At 39.0% G+C, this 17993-nt stretch overlaps 1 protein-coding gene across 4 annotated transcripts in view; it reads right to left on the bottom strand.

Moving 5' to 3' along the window:
• Positions 1-17993, bottom strand: part of LOC135106429 (uncharacterized) — a 58276-nt gene that overhangs the window by 31636 nt on the left and 8647 nt on the right. For 3 of the 4 annotated variants that reach the window (XR_010271290.1, XR_010271293.1, XR_010271292.1), the window contains one exon: positions 10496-10703. The exons of the other annotated variant lie outside the window; for it this stretch is intronic. The gene's annotated coding sequence lies outside the window, so the exon portion shown is untranslated. Of the gene's footprint in view, positions 1-10495; positions 10704-17993 lie in introns of those variants that run through there. 4 annotated transcript variants of the gene reach the window in all.

The following is a 17993-nucleotide window of genomic DNA, read 5'->3' as shown; positions in this document are numbered from 1 at the left end:
ACAGTATGTGTATGTGTGTGTGTGTGTGTGTGTGTGTGTGTGTGTGTGTGTGTGTGTGTGTGTGTGTGTGTGTATGATAGAGAGGATTATGTAAAATTCATCTTACATTGAAAAAAAAAAAGATTGTTACATCAGTTTAAATAAAAACACATCAGAGTAAACATTATGTCCATATGACTGACACACACACACACACACACACACATCACTCATTGTTCATTCTTCTTCACTACTCGATTAGTCAATATTGATCACAAAATTTTCTACTAGGTGATTCAATGCTAAACCATTTCTTCTAAATTCTTCCTCTATTTTCTTAACATGTTTTGCCATTTATCTTTAGCAATAGAACTCCACTGCATTTTTTAGAGTCCGACTCTTTTCATGGTCTGATACTGATTCGAATTTGTGGTACGGACTTAATGTGAGCCCATATTAGTTCAATCGGGTTCAGATGGCAGTAGTATGGTAGAAGCCGCAGCACTTCATGACCAACTTCTTGACCAACTGGTCTATCTCAAATACCTGTTTACCTTTTATTATTATTATTATTTATTTATTTTTTTCACTTCCTGGAATAGCTTTGTCTTTGTGTGTTGTGGATCATGGAGTATAAAATTATCATTTAACCATTTCCATACCTTTTTACGTGTATTTTGTGTAGATGCTTTATTTAGCATCTTGCAATGGTATGATGCATTTACCAGTATGATTAGTGACTTTGGTGGAATGTCTGGTAGAAGCTGATTTCTTAACCAAGCTAAAAATTCCTCATGATTCATTGCAATGTGATAATCTTTCTTATTCTCACTTAGCGATTTAAACATCAACAAACACGGGGCACAAAGCCGTCTTCTCCACCTTTTTTTTTTTTTTTTTTTTATGTAGGAAGGATACTGGCCAAGGGCAACCAAAATCTAATAAAAAAAAATGCCCACTGAAATGCCAGTCCCATAAAAGGGTCAAAGCAGTGGTCAAAAATTGGTGGATAAGTGTCTTGAAACCTCCCTCTTGAAGGAATTCAAGTCATAGGAAGGTGGAAATACAGAAGAAGGCAGGGAGTTCCAGAGTTTACCAGAGAAAGGGATGAATGATTGAGAATACTGGTTAACTCTTGCGTTAGAGAGGTGGACAGAATAGGGGTGAGAGAAAGAAGAAAGTCTTGTGCAGCGAGGCCGCGGAAGGAGGGGAGGCATGCAGTTAGCAAGATCAGAAGAGCAGTTGGCATGAAAATAGCGGTAGAAGACAGCTAGATATGCAACATTGCGGCGGTGAGAGAGGGGCTGAAGACAGTCAGTTAGAGGAGAGGAGTTGATGACTCGAAAAGCTTTTGATTCCACCCTGTCTAGAAGAGCAGTATGAGTGGAACCCCCCCAGACATGTGAAGCATACTCCATACATGGACGGATAAGGCCCTTGTACAGAGTTAGCAGCTGGGGGGGTGAGAAAAACTGGCGGAGACGTCTCAGAACACCTAACTTCATAGAAGCTGTTTTAGCTAGAGATGAGATGTGAAGTTTCCAGTTCAGATTATAAGTAAAGGACAGACCAAGGATGTTCAGTGTAGAAGAGGGGGACAGTTGAGTGTCATTGAAGAAGAGGGGATAGTTGTCTGGAAGATTGTGTCGAGTTGATAGATGGAGGAATTGAGTTTTTGAGGCATTGAACAATACCAAGTTTGCTCTGCCCCAATCAGAAATTTTAGAAAGATCAGAAGTCAAGCGTTCTGTGGCTTCCCTGCGTGATATGTTTACCTCCTGAAGGGTTGAACGTCTATGAAAAGACGTGGAAAAGTGCAGGGTGGTATCATCAGCATAGGAGTGGATAGGACAAGAAGTTTGGTTTAGAAGATCATTAATGAATAATAAGAAGAGAGTGGGTGACAGGACAGAACCCTGAGGAACACCACTGTTAATAGATTTAGGAGAAGAACAGTGACCGTCTACCACAGCAGCAATAGAACGGTCAGAAAGGAAACTTGAGATGAAGTTACAGAGAGAAGGATAGAAACCGTAGGAGGGTAGTTTTGAAATCAAAGCTTTGTGCCAGACTCTATCAAAGGCTTTTGATATGTCCAAGGCAACAGCAAAAGTTTCACCAAAGTCTCTAAAAGAGGATGACCAAGACTCAGTAAGGAAAGCCAGAAGATCACCAGTAGACCGGCCTTGACGGAACCCATACTGGCGATCAGACAGAAGGTTGTGAAGCGATAGATGTTTAAGAATCTTCCTGTTGAGGATAGATTCAAAAACTTTAGATAAGCAGGAAATTAAAGCAATAGGACGGTAGTTTGAGGGATTAGAGCGGTCACCCTTTTTAGGAACAGGTTGAATGTAGGCAAACTTCCAGCAAGAAGGAAAGGTAGATGTTGACAGACAGAGCTGAAAGAGTTTGACTAGGCAAGGTGCAAGCACGGAGGCACAGTTTCGGAGAACAATAGGAGGGACCCCATCAGGTCCATAAGCCTTCTGAGGGTTTAGACCAGCGAGGGCATGGAAAACATCATTACGAAGAATTTTAATACGTGGCATGAAGTAGTCAGAGGGTGGAGGAGAGGGAGGAACAAGCCCAGAATCGTCCAAGGTAGAGTTTATAGCAAAGGTTTGAGCAAAGAGTTCAGCTTTAGAAATAGATGTGATAGCAGTGGTGCCATCTGGTTGAAGTAGAGGAGGGAAAGAAGAAGAAGCAAAGTTATTGGAGATATTTTTGGCTAGATGCCAGAAATCACGAGGGGAGTTAGATCTTGAAAGGTTTTGACATTTTCTGTTAATGAAGGAGTTTTTGGCTAGTTGGAGAACAGACTTGGCATGGTTCCGGGCAGAAATATAAAGTGCATGAGATTCTGGTGATGGAAGGCTTAAGTACCTTTTGTGGGCCACCTCTCTATCATGTATAGCACGAGAACAAGCTGTGTTAAACCAAGGTTTAGAAGGTTTAGGACGAGAAAAAGAGTGAGGAATGTACGCCTCCATGCCAGACACTATCACCTCTGTTATGCGCTCAGCACACAAAGATGGGTCTCTGACACGGAAGCAGTAGTCATTCCAAGGAAAATCAGCAAAATACCTCCTCAGGTCCCCCAACTAGCAGAGGCAAAACGCCAGAGGCACCTTCGCTTAGGGGGATCCTGAGGAGGGATTGGAGTGATAGGACAAGATAAAGATATGAGATTGTGATCGGAGGAGCCCAACGGAGAAGAAAGGGTGACAGCATAAGCAGAACGATTAGAGGTCAGGAAAAGGTCAAGAATGTTGGGCGTATCTCCAAGACGGTCAGGAATACGAGTAGGGTGTTGCACCAATTGCTCTAGGTCATGGAGGATAGCAAAGTTGTAGGCTAGTTCACCAGGATGGTCAGTGAAGGGAGAGGAAAGCCAAAGCTGGTGGTGAACATTGAAGTCTCCAAGAATGGAGATCTCTGCAAAAGGGAAGAGGGTCAGAATGTGCTCCACTTTGGAAGTTAAGTAGTCAAAGAATTTATTATAGTCAGAGGAGTTAGGAGAGAGGTATACAGCACAGATAAATTTAGTATGAGAATGACTCTGTAGTCGTAGCCAGATGGTGGAAAACTCGGAAGATTCAAGAGCGTGAGCACGAGAGCAGGTTAAGTCATTGCGTACATAAACGCAGCATCCAGCTTTGGATCGAAAATGAGGATAGAGAAAGTAGGAGGGAACAGAAATGGGGCTACTGTCATTTGCCTCAGACACCTGAGTTTCAGTGAGGAAAAGAAGATGAGGTTTAGAAGAGGAGAGGTGGTGTTCTACAGATTGAAAATTAGATCTTAGACCGCGAATGTTGCAGAAGTTAATGAAGAAAAAGTTGAGGGGGGTGTCAAGACACTTAGGGTCGTCGACGGAAAGGCAGTCCGACCTGGGGACATTTATGGTCCCCTCCCCAGATGGGGACTCCGAGGCTGGTGTAGGAGTCGCCATGATTTTAAAATTTTTGAGTGAAGGGTGTGTGTGTTATTAGGTGCTTGTAGTTTTGTGTGGAGGAAGAGAGTTGTCTTTAGAGGGCAGGGTGTGACTACCCCCTTGTGTTGTGAGACACAAAGGGAAACGTTCAGTGAGGTCACAGCTGGGTTTAATGATAAGTTCACAGCACCCCCTGAACAGTGCTTTAGACCTCACTGGGAGTAATTATCGTTTCGGCAGGTGTCTACTGCCTCCTCCTTTAGGAGGAGGCAGTAGATTCATTATCGTGCACCTACGTGCACGATAATGAATCTTGCTCCCCTATACCAATTTTCACCATTGGACCCATCTTTCCATCATCAATGGTCCAGCATCTAGGTACGCATTCATTTTGGTTCATCCACGTTTCATCTACGGATATCTCTGTGCAGGGTTGGCTGGAATCTCTGTTTTCTTTTATTTTCCTCAAATATTTGCAACGGGCCTCCTTTTCCATAAATATATGGAGTCCACTTTGTACTCCTTTGAAGTGATAGCCCAGTTTTTCCAGTAATCTGTGCAGTCTCTCTCTTTCCGCCTGAAAGTTCATTGGTTCCACCTTCATTTTCACTAGCAATTAGTCCAAATTTGGTATCTCGCCGTTTTCATAAAATGAGGAAATAATACGACGCATTCATCCCTCGTTAAAGACGTAGACATTGTGTACCTCTTAGGAAGGTCTGTTTCTTTTGGAAGGGGATGAAGAAACTCTGCCTTCCTTGGGCTCTTTTTTTTTATACCATTCCACCGACTACACCGATATCCCCGTAGCCCTCGAGTTCTCTTGTTCAACTTGAGTTTCTTTGTAGAAAGAATACATTTTCGTGATATATTCATGCACCCGAAGAATGACGCCTTTCGTTTGCCTGGTACAATGGGGACTGGACACTCCGCGATGCAAGTTTTCACCCATTATCTAAGACTGCTGCAAAAATAGATAAATACTTCCGTTAGCATTATTACTTTCTTTACCTTAAATATATCTTTAAGGCGTATCTGAATAATAATAGATAGTATATAAACCGTAATTGATTGTCTGTATACTGTACATACCTTGAAAATCAATAAAAAATTTAGATGCGAAAATGGTGGCCCAGCCCTAACAGCGACACAAAGGAAAGTGAAGACAATGTTTGCTTTCTATCATCCTCCGCTCTTTCCCTATCCACTTTTCCTTTAATTTTCATCTTTTTCCTCTCCCCTTCTCACTTTTTCCGCACCATTCACTTCCATCATCCAATATTATAGTTATTATAAATAACACTTATTTATAAAGCCGGTGTTACACACACACACACACACACACACACATTATACTGTAAAAAAAAAAAAAATTAAGGGCGTCAGTAAAAATGTGCTTATGCAAATTAGTCAGACTTGGATTTGAGTCGAAGTATGAAACAGAGTATACTTGGAGTCGTAATACTTTAATGTACCTGTAATCGTAATTGATTGCAACGCCATTCACCTCCACCATCCATTCTCATCATTATTCTATAGATGTATACATATTTTTAGAGTGATGGCGTCCAATTCCTACACACACACACACACACACACACACACACACACACACACACACACACAGAAGGGACAGAAGGGACATGAGGAAGGATGGGGTTGGAATGTCAAGGTCAGATCTTAATCCTCATCGGGAGGCCTGTGTTCGATGGTTCAGTTTGGCGCAGACTTTGATTAGCACTAAGATCTCTTGACTTATTCTTTCATGATTCATATATGTTCATATTTTCATACTTAATGATACACTCATGTGACTTTACATTCCTTACAATATTATAATACACTGTATATAATACTACAATATTAATATACTGTATATAATACTACAATTAGCCTCACATTGATGACTGCAGTGGCCCAGGCAAAGATCCAAGCACATCGCGGTGACCTCTCTCTCTCTCTCTCTCTCTCTCTCTCTCTCTCTCTCTCTCTCTCTCTGTACCGGTCACTCACTTATTTTTCCTGCGGTGTATTTCACCACCTCCTATTGCTTCCTACATCATAATATTCCTGCTGATTCTTGTATCCAGTCTTGGTAAATTTATTCACAGTGACATTATGGTGTTTCACGTGAAACTTGTGACTGTATTTGAGGAAATATGAGTGAAGTAGTAAAGTGCTGTCAAATTACCCATTTCCAACAGCCTTCTGACCAGCCTCTCTTGGATTCTGTCAGCCAGTCACCAGCCACTGTGTAGTTATGTCTTTCATCTCATCCCCGTAGGAGGAGCAAGCTTTGCTATAGTCTGACCATTTTGAGTTGAGCGTTTAGGCATTGTTCTTATTGGAGATACCCTGGCCTGCGGCGCTCCCAAACCTTGTACTGAGCAATTATCAGATTAAAGCCTATGTGTCGTTGATAAGCTCGCTCCCCACACGCCACTTCTCTCTCTCTCTCTCTCTCTCTCTCTCTGCATATGTATTCTACATTTCATGTAAATTTAATTCTATCAAAGATTTTTACCTGCCTATGCATCATTAAAATTTGTGAAAAAATCTGCCTGTCAGTCAGTCAAGCTGCCACCTCTCTCTCTCTCTCTCTCTCTCTCTCTCTCTCTCTCTCTCTCTCTCTCTCTCTCTCTCCATTGTGATTTTCGTTTAAATGTGATAGGTTTTTCCTTTTAGATATGATATTTCCCTTAAACTATGATGTTATATTTTTATTCTATAGTTACGACTTTTTTCCACACCACCATTGAAGTAAAATTCAAAGCACGTTGGTTGCTTTCGCTGTATGGGCAATTAGAGACGTCGCAGTGAGCGTTTTGATACCAGATAGCGCCAGAATTTTTAATTCTCGCCGGAAAATAAATACTTTTTGGGACAAGGTTTTACAAGCTTACAAAGGTGTATCGTTGCACAGTAATGGGTCTGAATTTTAAGTCAATTAATTTCCTGATAACTGACAGCACATGACATTGTTTGAGCCTTTATTCATAATTTCAGATGATATTCTTAAAAGAGCCTATAAGTGTATCAAGGCAGGCAATCTGTAATTTTCTACTGACCTCAATGGAAGTATACTAATATATACTTGCATTTTCATGTACTAAACAACAGGCAAATCCATTTAATGTAAAGAAAATATAATTTTGTATCAGAGATTTTATTTTTGCGGTACGATCACTATCCTCGGGTACTTGGGCAGCGAGCAAACCAAAACACAGGACCACGCTTACTCGACTACCCTGCACAATGAATACATCACCGCCACAATCATGGACTACAGCGGAAATAAGAAAATTCCTGAAAGAACGAGCTATACCCTGTTCTGGATATAGTAAAGCAAAGTAAAGGCCTTTGTATCGGCAGAACTGAGAGGCTATTGTTTACACTTTACACTCCTTCCTAACGGCGCGCGGCGCTTTCTTTAACTGAAGAATCATGATCAAGATAAATACGTCGTACGTCCGCCAGCGGTGCTGTTCTTTTTTTTTATTTCACTGATTACTTTCATATACAGGACGTGTCAGTGATATCTGATATTTTTTAACATTCCCAGATAAAATGCACAAGCCGAAATCAACATCCTTTTATCTTTACTGTTCATACTTACTTAAAAAAAAAATCATTACCTATTTTTAGTTTTATCTTATAATTCAATTAACAAAGCCTTATCATACACCAGTAAGTATGAATATTAATATTAAGGGTTATGTTTTTTAATTTTAGATACACTTGTGCAGCAATTCATGCTGTACTTTTCCTGCACATCGATTTCAAATTTAGCTAAGACATCCCTTTGCCCCAGGAAATCGGAGACAATTAAAAATGCTGGCGCTGATAGGTATCTACCAGCCTCACTGCGACGTCTCTAATAGCTCTTGAGGGGTCAAATAACGATCCCTATTAGCCTTTTTTTTTTTAATCTAAAAAGTACTTATTTGTTGAGTAAGTAAGCTGTTTTTCTCGTCTGTGGTGACGAAAGCAAGCGAGAGAAGTAAGTAGCTTCCATCCTGGCTCTTGGCGCGAGAGGAAGCGACCATGGATTAACACTGACCATGGGACCTCACTCGAGCACTCATGGAGAGGTGACAACGCCTGGAGGAAACATCGCCAAGTATTGTGGTGTTTGCAAAAAAAACAAAAAAAAAAACAATGCAAGTATCATATATATATATATATATATATATATATATATATATATATATATATATATATATATATATATATATATATATATATATATATATATATATATATATATATATATATATATATATATATATATATATATATATATATATATATATATATATATATATATATATATATATATATATATATATATATATATATATATATATATATATATATATATATATATAACTTGCCTTTTTCTGGAGCATCACAGTGTATATATACTACAACACCATTTTATTTTGAGGAGGGAAGTACCTGACATGAGGTGTATCTTAGTATAAGTGTGGCAGCGCCGTAAGCCGGGGAATCCCGGTATGCCATGAAATATGGACTCCCATAAGAAAATACTCCCCAGTAGAAATTCCATATGATAAAAGTACTCCCGCAGTCATTATTTCATATAATATATGGACTCCCCAGTACATGTATCATATGGAATATTGACTGGTCCCCGTGGAATAAATACTCCCATGCAATTTAAAGTCATTAAAACAAAATTACCTTGAATTGTATATTTTTCCCTCTGCAGATGATCAATAACATCCAATTATATTTACGATCTACATCTACATAATTCCTTTGACATGATCAAAATGGTTACTGTTGGTATGTTGCAGGTAAATAACATGTTTATCACAAAGGTCCGAATCGCTGAGACTACATGACTTTTCCAAGACATTTCGTTCAAACAGGGCCCATTGATGACATATTATCTTGAATAGGAAGTTGGCCACTGAAGCTAGTGTCTTATCTTTCAAGGGCTCCCCTTCAGTCCATTTGGAAAAATAATCTACTGCAAAGATAAAGTAATGATATCCATCACACTCAGGAGGTGAAGCAATGTCGACTCCAATCTGTTGCATCACAGCTTCCGTAAGGGAGGTTTCTCTTGCCTCCACTTGGGATTGACTTTCTGACACATCTGACATTGCTTGCAATATTCTTTGATATCAGCATCCATTGTACACCAATAAAATTTTCTGTTTAGAACATTTGTCATTGCCATTATTCCCCGATGTCCACTCATACTTTTACTTTCAATACTGGTACCAAGGCCTTCATGTGCACATCGAATTGCTCGTTGTTGTTCAGTCTTTGTTGAGAGGACACGTACCAGCAGCCGGGGGGGGGGGGGAGAAATATATTAGAAAGGGATGGATGAAGAATTAGAGGGAGGGAGGAAGGGAAGGAGAGAAGGATGAAGGGTGTGGAAAGAAGACAGGACGGGAGTAAGGGACGGATGGAGGGATGGTTGGAGGAATGGAAGGAGGGAATTGAAAGTGCAAGAAAAAAATGAGTGTGTAAGGCAGTATCTTTCATTTCTTTGTAGTAAACCCTGGTGTTTTTATCAATGAATCACTAAGACTCCTGCACAGCCAATGGAAAGTGGAACGTGACTGTCTGGAAGGGTTAATGATGGATTGATTGTGTATTGGCCTTGTTACAATACCAAGAATACATTTAATTTCATAAATAGGTATGAGATTTTACTTCAATGAGCCCGAAGCTCTTACATGAACTTAATGCTTTAATGATGAAACAGAGAGAGAGAGAGAGAGAGAGAGAGAGAGAGAGAGAGAGAGAGAGAGAGAGAGAGAATGCTTTAATGATGAAACATGTCTGCTTATCTTACCTCCACTTTCTCTACAGTCTCGTCATTTTTCACCTTCTTGTAGAATAGTTCTTCACCCTTAATAGCAAAGGATCTACATGCCTTGCGGAAGTTGGCTTTTTTCCCTTTGGTACATAGAGTAGGGGGCCACACACCCTTCAGAAGATACTGATATATGAAGTCAAATGGCACGTGCGGCATTGTCAGCAACACTCAGGACACTGGCAGCAAACTGTAAAGTGTGTGGCTCGGTCGGTTTCGTTCCGCGATCTCAGTTTCAAATGCGTAGACGAGCACGTTTAAGTCCACAAAGGATAGTCGAATTGGAAGTGAATTTACGAAATTCGTTTCTATATCTCATTATCTCCTCATCCTTCCTAAGTGTGGGAGTACTTATTTCACAGGAGAGAGTACATTTGCCATATGGAATAATGACTGGGGAATTACCTTTACCATAATGAATTTGTACTTGGGAGTACTTATTTTGGGGGAGTGCTTATCCAATATGACACCGGAAAAGGACAAGGCCTAAACGCTCAATTCAACATGGTCAGACCATAGTTTACATGAGACAGAGTATCCTGCTGCTGCTGCTGTTGTTACTGCCATCACCAGTATTACAAGATAATAAGATAACAAGATAATACCCTTTTACATATTCAAGAAAGCAAAACAATAAATGAATAAACGGACAAGTAAAAGTGAAAAAAAAAAAAAAACAAGAAAGCAACTAAACCGAAGGGAAGGGCAACAAAACAGTCTCACTAGCACTTCTGTCTTTATTGCCTGCATAGAGCAGTACCACAGGACACGAGGCACACTAACACGCTACAGTACTAGTAAGTCTCACTCAGCAAAGCGTCTATATCACTGGGTAGCGCATCCCACCTCATATAATAGCGGCACTGCATAACACACTATGGAGTCAGCTCGCCAACAACGTCGCATAGCTGTCTCCTCCGGTGATCCACGCTGTAACAAACAACGCAGGTATCATACACACACCTCAGTGTCAAGTACTCACTGTATTAGTCTACCAGGGCACACAATCCTCACACCATGCCCAGGCCACACTCATGTTGTGGCTGCAGACTATGGGCACAGGTGTTGCATAGGCAGATGGGCGCTCTCTCTCTTTCTCTTGACTTCACTTCTCTCTGGCGTAGCAGTGTGGCATAGATGGGAACAGTGTGGCATAGACGGGAAACGGGCGCTCCCTCTTTTTTCTCTTGGCTTCACTTATATCTGGCATCGCAGTGTGGTGTAGATGGGAAGCGGGAACCCTCTCTCGTTCTCTTGGCTTCACTTCTGTCTGGTGCTGCAGTGTGGCGTAGATGGGAAAGGGGCTTTCTCTCTCTCTCTCTCTCTCTCTTTTGGAGGCCACCATAGCTCCTTATATAATGTCGGTCCCTCCATGATTGGCCAGCACACTGCTGCTCTCCCGACCAATTACCTTCCATGCCACTTCTGTTCTCTCCAAGCTGCTTCTGCTAGCAGCTCATGCATCATTGCCAACGCCTGTCTTCACTATCTGGCGGCACAGCGCTACCAGTGTCACCCTCTGTCGCAACAATATGTACATAAAAAAAAAAAAAACCCAGATGACGAGAAAAAAAATGTATTTATCAAATGTAACAAACACCAACAATTAATAAATTTCAATAAAGTTTCAATAAAGAAAGCAGAAGATAAGAAAGACGAGTTTAATAAGAAGAAATTATATATTTTGTATTTTTTTTTGTGATGGCAATGCTTTTAATCGCTCAGGAATGGAGTTCCAGATATTTGGACCAAGTCAAGCGTTCTGTGGCTTCCCTGCATGAAATGTTTACCTCCTGAAGGGTTGGACGTCTATGAAAAGACGTGGATAAGTACAGGGTGGTATCATCAGCATAGGAGTGGATAGGACAAGAAGTCTGGTTTAGAAGATCATTAAGAAGAGGGTGGGTGACAGGACAGAACCCTGAGGAACACCACTGTTAATAGATTTAGGAGAAGAGCAGAGACCGTCTACCACAGCAGCAATAGAACAGTCAGAAAGAAAACTTGAGATGAAGTTACAGAGAGGATAGAAGCCGTAGGAGGATAGTTTGGAAATCAAAGCTTTGTGCCAGACTCTATCAAAAGCTTTTGATATGTCCAAGGCAACAGCAAAAGTTTCACCAAAATCTCTAAAAGAGAATGACCAAGACTCAGTAAGGAAAGCCAGAAGATCACCAGTAGAGCGGCCTTGACAGAACCCATACTGGCAATCAGATAGAAAGTTGTGAAGTGATAGATGTTTAAGAATCTTCCTGTTGAGGATTGATTCAAAAACTTTAGATAGGCAGGAAATTAAAGCAATAGGACGGTAGTTTTAGGGATTAGAACGATCACCCTTTTTAGGAACAGGTTGAATGTAGGCAAACTTCCAGCAAGAAGGAAAGGTAGATGTTGACAGACAGAGCTGAAAGAGTTTGACTGGGCAAGGTGCAAGCACGGAGGCACAGTTTCGGAGAACAATAGGAGGGACACCATCAGGTCCATAAGTCTTCCGAGGGTTTAGGCCAGCGAAGGCATGGAAAACATCATTGCGAAGAATTTCAATAGGTGGCATGAAGTAGTCAGAGGGTGGAGGAGAGAGAGGAACAAGCCCAGAATCGTCCAAGGTAGAGAGTTTTTAGCAAAAGTTTGAGCGAAGAGTTCAGCTTTAGAAATAGATGTGATAGCAGTGGTGCCATCTGGTTGAAATAGAGGAGGGAAAGAAAAAGAAGCAAAGTTATTGGAGATATTTTTGGCTAGATGCCAGAAGTCTCGAGGGGAGTTAGATCTTGAAAGGTTTTTGACACTTTCTGCTAATGAAGGAGTTTTTAGCTAGTTGGAGAACAGACTTGGCATGGTTCCGGGCAGAAATATAAAGTGCATGAGATTCTGGTGATGGAAGGCTTAAGTACCTTTTGTGGGCCACCTCTCTATCATGTATAGCACGAGGACAAGCTGTGTTAAACCAAGGTTTAGAAGGTTTAGGACGAGAAAAAGAGTGAGGAATGTGCGCCTCCATGCCAGACTCTATCACCTCTGTTATGCACTCAGCACACAAAGACGGGTCGCTGACACGGAAGCAGTAGTCATTCCAAGGAAAATCAGCAAAATACTTCCTCGGGTTCCCCCAACTAGCAGAGGCAAAGCGCCAGAGCCACCTTCGCTTAAGGGGATGCTGAGGAGGAATTGGAGCAATAGAACAAGATACAGGTATGAGATTGTGATCGGAGGAGCCCAATGGAGAAGAAAGGGTGACAGCATAAGCAGAAGGATTAGAGGTTAGGAAAAGGTCAAGAATGTTGGGCGTATCTCCGAGACGGTCAGGAATACGAGTAGGGTGTTGCACCAATTGCTCTAGGTCGTGGAGGATAGCAAAGTTGTAGGCTAGTTCACCAGGATGGTCAGTGAAGGGAAAGGAAAGCCAAAGCTGGTGGTGAACATTGAAGTCTCCAAGAATGGAGATCTCTGCAAAAGGGAAGAGGATCAGAATGTGCTCCATTTTGGAAGTTAAATAGTCAAAGAATTTCTTATAGTCAGAGGAGTTAGGTGAGAGGTATACAGCACAGATAAATTTAGTTTGAGAGTGACTCTGTAGTCGTAGCCAGATGATGGAAAACTCGGAAGATTCAAGAGCGTGGGCACGACAGCAGGTTAAGTCATTGCGCAGCATCCAGCTTTGGATCGAAAATGAGAATAGAGAAAGTAGGAGGGAACAGAAATGGGGCTACTGTCAGTTGCCTCAGACACCTGAGTTTCAATGAGGAAAAGATGAGGTTTAGAAGAGGAGAGGTGGTGTTCTACAGATTGAAAATTAGATCTTAGACCGCGAATGTTGCAGAAGTTAATGAAGAAAAAGTTGAGGGGGGTGTTAAGACACTTAGGGTCGTCGACAGAAAGGCAGTCCGACCTGGGGACATTTATGGTCCCCTCCCCAGATGGGGACTCCGAGGCTGGTGTAGGAGTCGCCATGATGATTTTAAAATTTTTGAGTGAAGGGTGTGTGTGTTATTAGGTGCTTGTAATTTTGTGTGGAGGAAGAGAGTTGTCTTTATAGGGCAGGCTGTGACTGCCCCCTTGTGTTGTGAGACACAAAGGGAAACGTTCAGTGAGGTCACAGCTGGGTTTAATGATAAGTTCACAGCACCCCCTGAACAGTGCTTCAGACCTCACTGGGAGTAATTATCGTTTCGGCAGGTGTCTATGCCTCCTCTATAAAAAAAAAAAAAAAAAAAAAAAATATATATATATATATATATATATATATATATATATATATATATATATATATATATATATATATATATATATATATATATATATATATATATATATATATATATATATATACTTGTAATTTGTTAATATAATTTTTTTAATAGTTCGGTATCCTTAAAGAGAGGCAGTGTAGTCCAGGAAGTTATTATTAATGATTATCCTTAATATCTTTTGTAATCTAATAAGTGGTAGCAAGTGTGAAGGATATGCATTGCACCATACAATTGTGCAGTATGAGAGATGTGATAGTGTGAACATTGTACAGTATTTTCAGTATCTGAGTAGGCATGAAGTCCCTTACTTGATAAAGAAGAGATACATTTCGTGATAACTTTAGACAGATTTTTTATATGAGGTTTGAAAGGGAGTGCTTCATCATAATTTATACCAAGAAGCTTGTGATGATTTGTGTTTAATAATGTTATAGTTAAGAAAGAGAGGAGGTAATGATAAGTTCGTTTTGTTTGTAAATAACATATAATAAGTTTTCTGAAGACTTACTATTAGTCTGTTAGATAGGCACCACCTGTAAAAAAGTGTCTAATTCAGTATTAGCAGCGTGGATAATATTGATAGGATCTATTCCAGATAAATAAAAGGTAGAGTCATCATCAGCAAAGAGTACTGTTCTGAAATGACTGCAAATTTGTGGAAGATGGTTTATGTGAATAAGAAACAAGATGGAACCCAATACACTTCCCTGAGGGACTCCATTTAGAACGTCTCGGATGGATGATGTGCTATTGTTATATGAGGTAGACTGTGTTCTAAGAATTAAATAGCTCTTGAATCATGAATGATGCTTCTTATGCCGTAATGGTGAAGTTTTATTAATAAAATTTCATGTTTTACAGAATCAAATGCTTTGGTAAAGTCCACAATAATAGTTAAAAGGGAATTTGTTTATCTAAGTTATTATATATTTGCTGAGGGAAAGAGTTTAAGGCACCAAATGTATTAAGATCTTATCAGAAACCAAATTGTTCCGGCGAAATAAGTGATTTAGATTGAATGCAATTTTGTCAAAAACTTTTCATTAATGATAAAAAAAAAAAAAACACTGAGGATTGAAACAGGATTATAATTGCCAATGACATCTTTGGGTCCGCTTTTATAAATTGGTAACTACACTTGCATGTTTTTAAACATCGTGGAAATATACGCGAGTCAATATATTGAGGAAACGAGAAGAGAGAGATTCTTTGCTGGCTTTAATTAATGATACTGGGATATCGTGAATACTCTCTTTTTTGTTTTTCAGTAAGCTAATGACTTTGGTTACTTCTTGGGGACCAACAGGAGGAACTAGCATGGAGTGAGGAAAGTCACTACGAAGATAGATTAATGGATTGACATTAGATGGTTGCAAGTTTCGCTCTAGTTCGGGTGCAATACTGGTATAACATTCATTAAATGCTTCGGATATATTTGAAGGTTTATATAATAGTTTATTATTGAAAGATATGAAGTTTAGTTTAGTCTTTTTACAATTATTATTTAGTTGGTTTATAGTTCTCCATATCTTATGAGTGTCGTTTTTTAAATCTTTGAATATAGATATATAATAAGATTTTTTTTCGCTTGTTTTATCGTTGTATTGAATACGTTTCAATAATTTTTATAGTATGATTCTGTGATTGCTCCAACTTTTAAATCTTTGTGCAATTTATTTTTAGTTTTAATCGAGTTGATTAAGGCTTGAGAGATCCATGGATTATTGAACCTTTTCTCTGTTATGTGTTTGCATTTGATAGGGAAACAAGTATTATATACGAGTACGTCAAGTAATTTATCAAGGAAGGATTTGAAATTTTCATCAATATCTTGTGCAATAAAAAGAGCATTCCAGTTAGTACTGATAAGCATATGAGAAAAGCTGTTTTTTTATTTATAAGGAATATATCTCTGAATTGTATTTTGTGTAATTGATTTGTTTTGGGTGTTGAAATATTAAAAAAAAAAAAAAGAGGTAAATGGTCAGAAATCGGAAAGTATATTATTCCAGAGATAAATTTTCTGTTAAAGTTCGTGTATATGTGATCAAGAAGTGAGGGTTCACTTAATTTTAAGGTGCCAGGAAATCGGGTAGGTCTACTAATATGAGGAAAGAAGTTTATTGCTTGAAGAGCTGCAAGATAATTGTTAGTAGGAGAGTGTGTTGTATGTGTATTTATATTAAAGTCACCTATCAGTATTATCCTGTCAAGCATGTTAATGTTTAATAGGATAGATAGAATATGTGTAAATTCATCAACTGCGATATGCTTACTGTTTGGCCAGTATATGCCACATATCAAAAATGTTTGGGAGTATGTTATCAATTTAACTTGTATATATTTAAATGTTTTCACTAACAAATGAAGAATTACCTAACTGAAAAGATTGAAATAAATTCGATATAAAATTTAAAACTCCACCCAGAGCACGTGTAGTATAAACAAGATGATGAGTGGTAACCGCAAAAATATATATAAATTCTTATTTTCTTTGGAGAGACAAGATTCTATAATAACTAGGATGTCAGAAGAAGTGAAAAGACTGTTCAGGAGAAGTTACTAAATCAAATTCCTCTGGTAATGATTTTGTATTAAGGTGGAGTAAATTTAAAGTTTCTGTGTTCTGAAGATCTAGTTTATTGTATGAACTGTCATAATATTTGGATAATGTATTGAAGTCTAAACTGCCCCGTAATTGGTTAATCATATCCATACTAATATTATTTGAATTGGTATCAGCTACAATATTAATGTCAGCAAAAATGTTTCAAAGAGGTCTGGCATGTGAAAATCTGAAATAAGAAAAGAAATAGAAAAAGAAAAGGACAACTGAAAGTTTGGCCACACTATGTGTGAAAAAGGAAGTATTCAAATTTTATGAGCAGACAATTTTTGCATTAAACATTCTACAATGAATAGGAATGGTAAATAGTAATTTTACTAATTATATACAAATAGTAATAGTAATAATAATAATAATAATAATAGAATACATGATAATACAACACAATAATACCACATATATAAAAAAAAATCTTATAACACAAATGTCATGGACTACCCCTGAAATTAGTGGGAACCAATATTTTTCCACTGCTGCCATTGCAGAGGCCACTTACTATTCTCAGGGAAGCTGAGTACTACAAAATAAAATAAAATAAAATATGTATATATACAAGGATAATCTTTGTTAAGCATTTTGGATATTATGTGTCACCAATTAACACATAGGCAATATGTGCCTAAGTAGCATACCTTGCATACATGAAAGTTGCATAAGGAGTAAGGCTATACAAAGAACCATACTTTTTTTAATCATGCATTCAATTTCCCTCTGCAATCTTACAATTGCCAAGAATTTTCACATATCAACAACTAATAGATGACATTATGTTATATTGTGGAGACCTGCGAGTTTCTCAATCATAATGTTAGACAAAATTTGCAACTGGTATACAGAGTGTCCCATGAGGAATGTTAGATATTCTCAAAATAATTGAAAGATCACATCATTTTAAGTCAAAAATATTCTATGGACATATCTTTTTAGCAGCTTAGTTTAAAAATTAGAGGACATTTAAATGTGAGCATGTGATGGGTGAGAACCCTCCTGGAGGGAGGTAGTGAGGGGCCGGAGGGTTGTCGTGGAGGGCATTGCCATCTTGAGAATACGCTACATGTATATAACATTTCCGTCACTACACAAAGCACTAAAACCCTTTGACTCCTTCACAGGCTGCTGGAATATTTTCCCTGGCTGCAGGAATTTCCGCAAACACTATTACCTTATCCTACAACAATTCCCGTATTTCACCTCCTCAAACCTCGCAAAGCATCACCACCACTGCCACAGTTCACCTAGAACACCACAACACCACTCCCAAAGCCACCGATAATGTCACAATACCACTACAACCCTAACCACAAAATGGCTGCCTCTCAGCCTCGACACTGCATGCTCAGCATTAAA

This window comes from Scylla paramamosain, chromosome 13 (assembly GCF_035594125.1).
Source record: "Scylla paramamosain isolate STU-SP2022 chromosome 13, ASM3559412v1, whole genome shotgun sequence".
NCBI lineage: Eukaryota > Metazoa > Arthropoda > Malacostraca > Decapoda > Portunidae > Scylla > Scylla paramamosain.
This window is presented reverse-complemented; position numbering and strand designations above follow the sequence as displayed.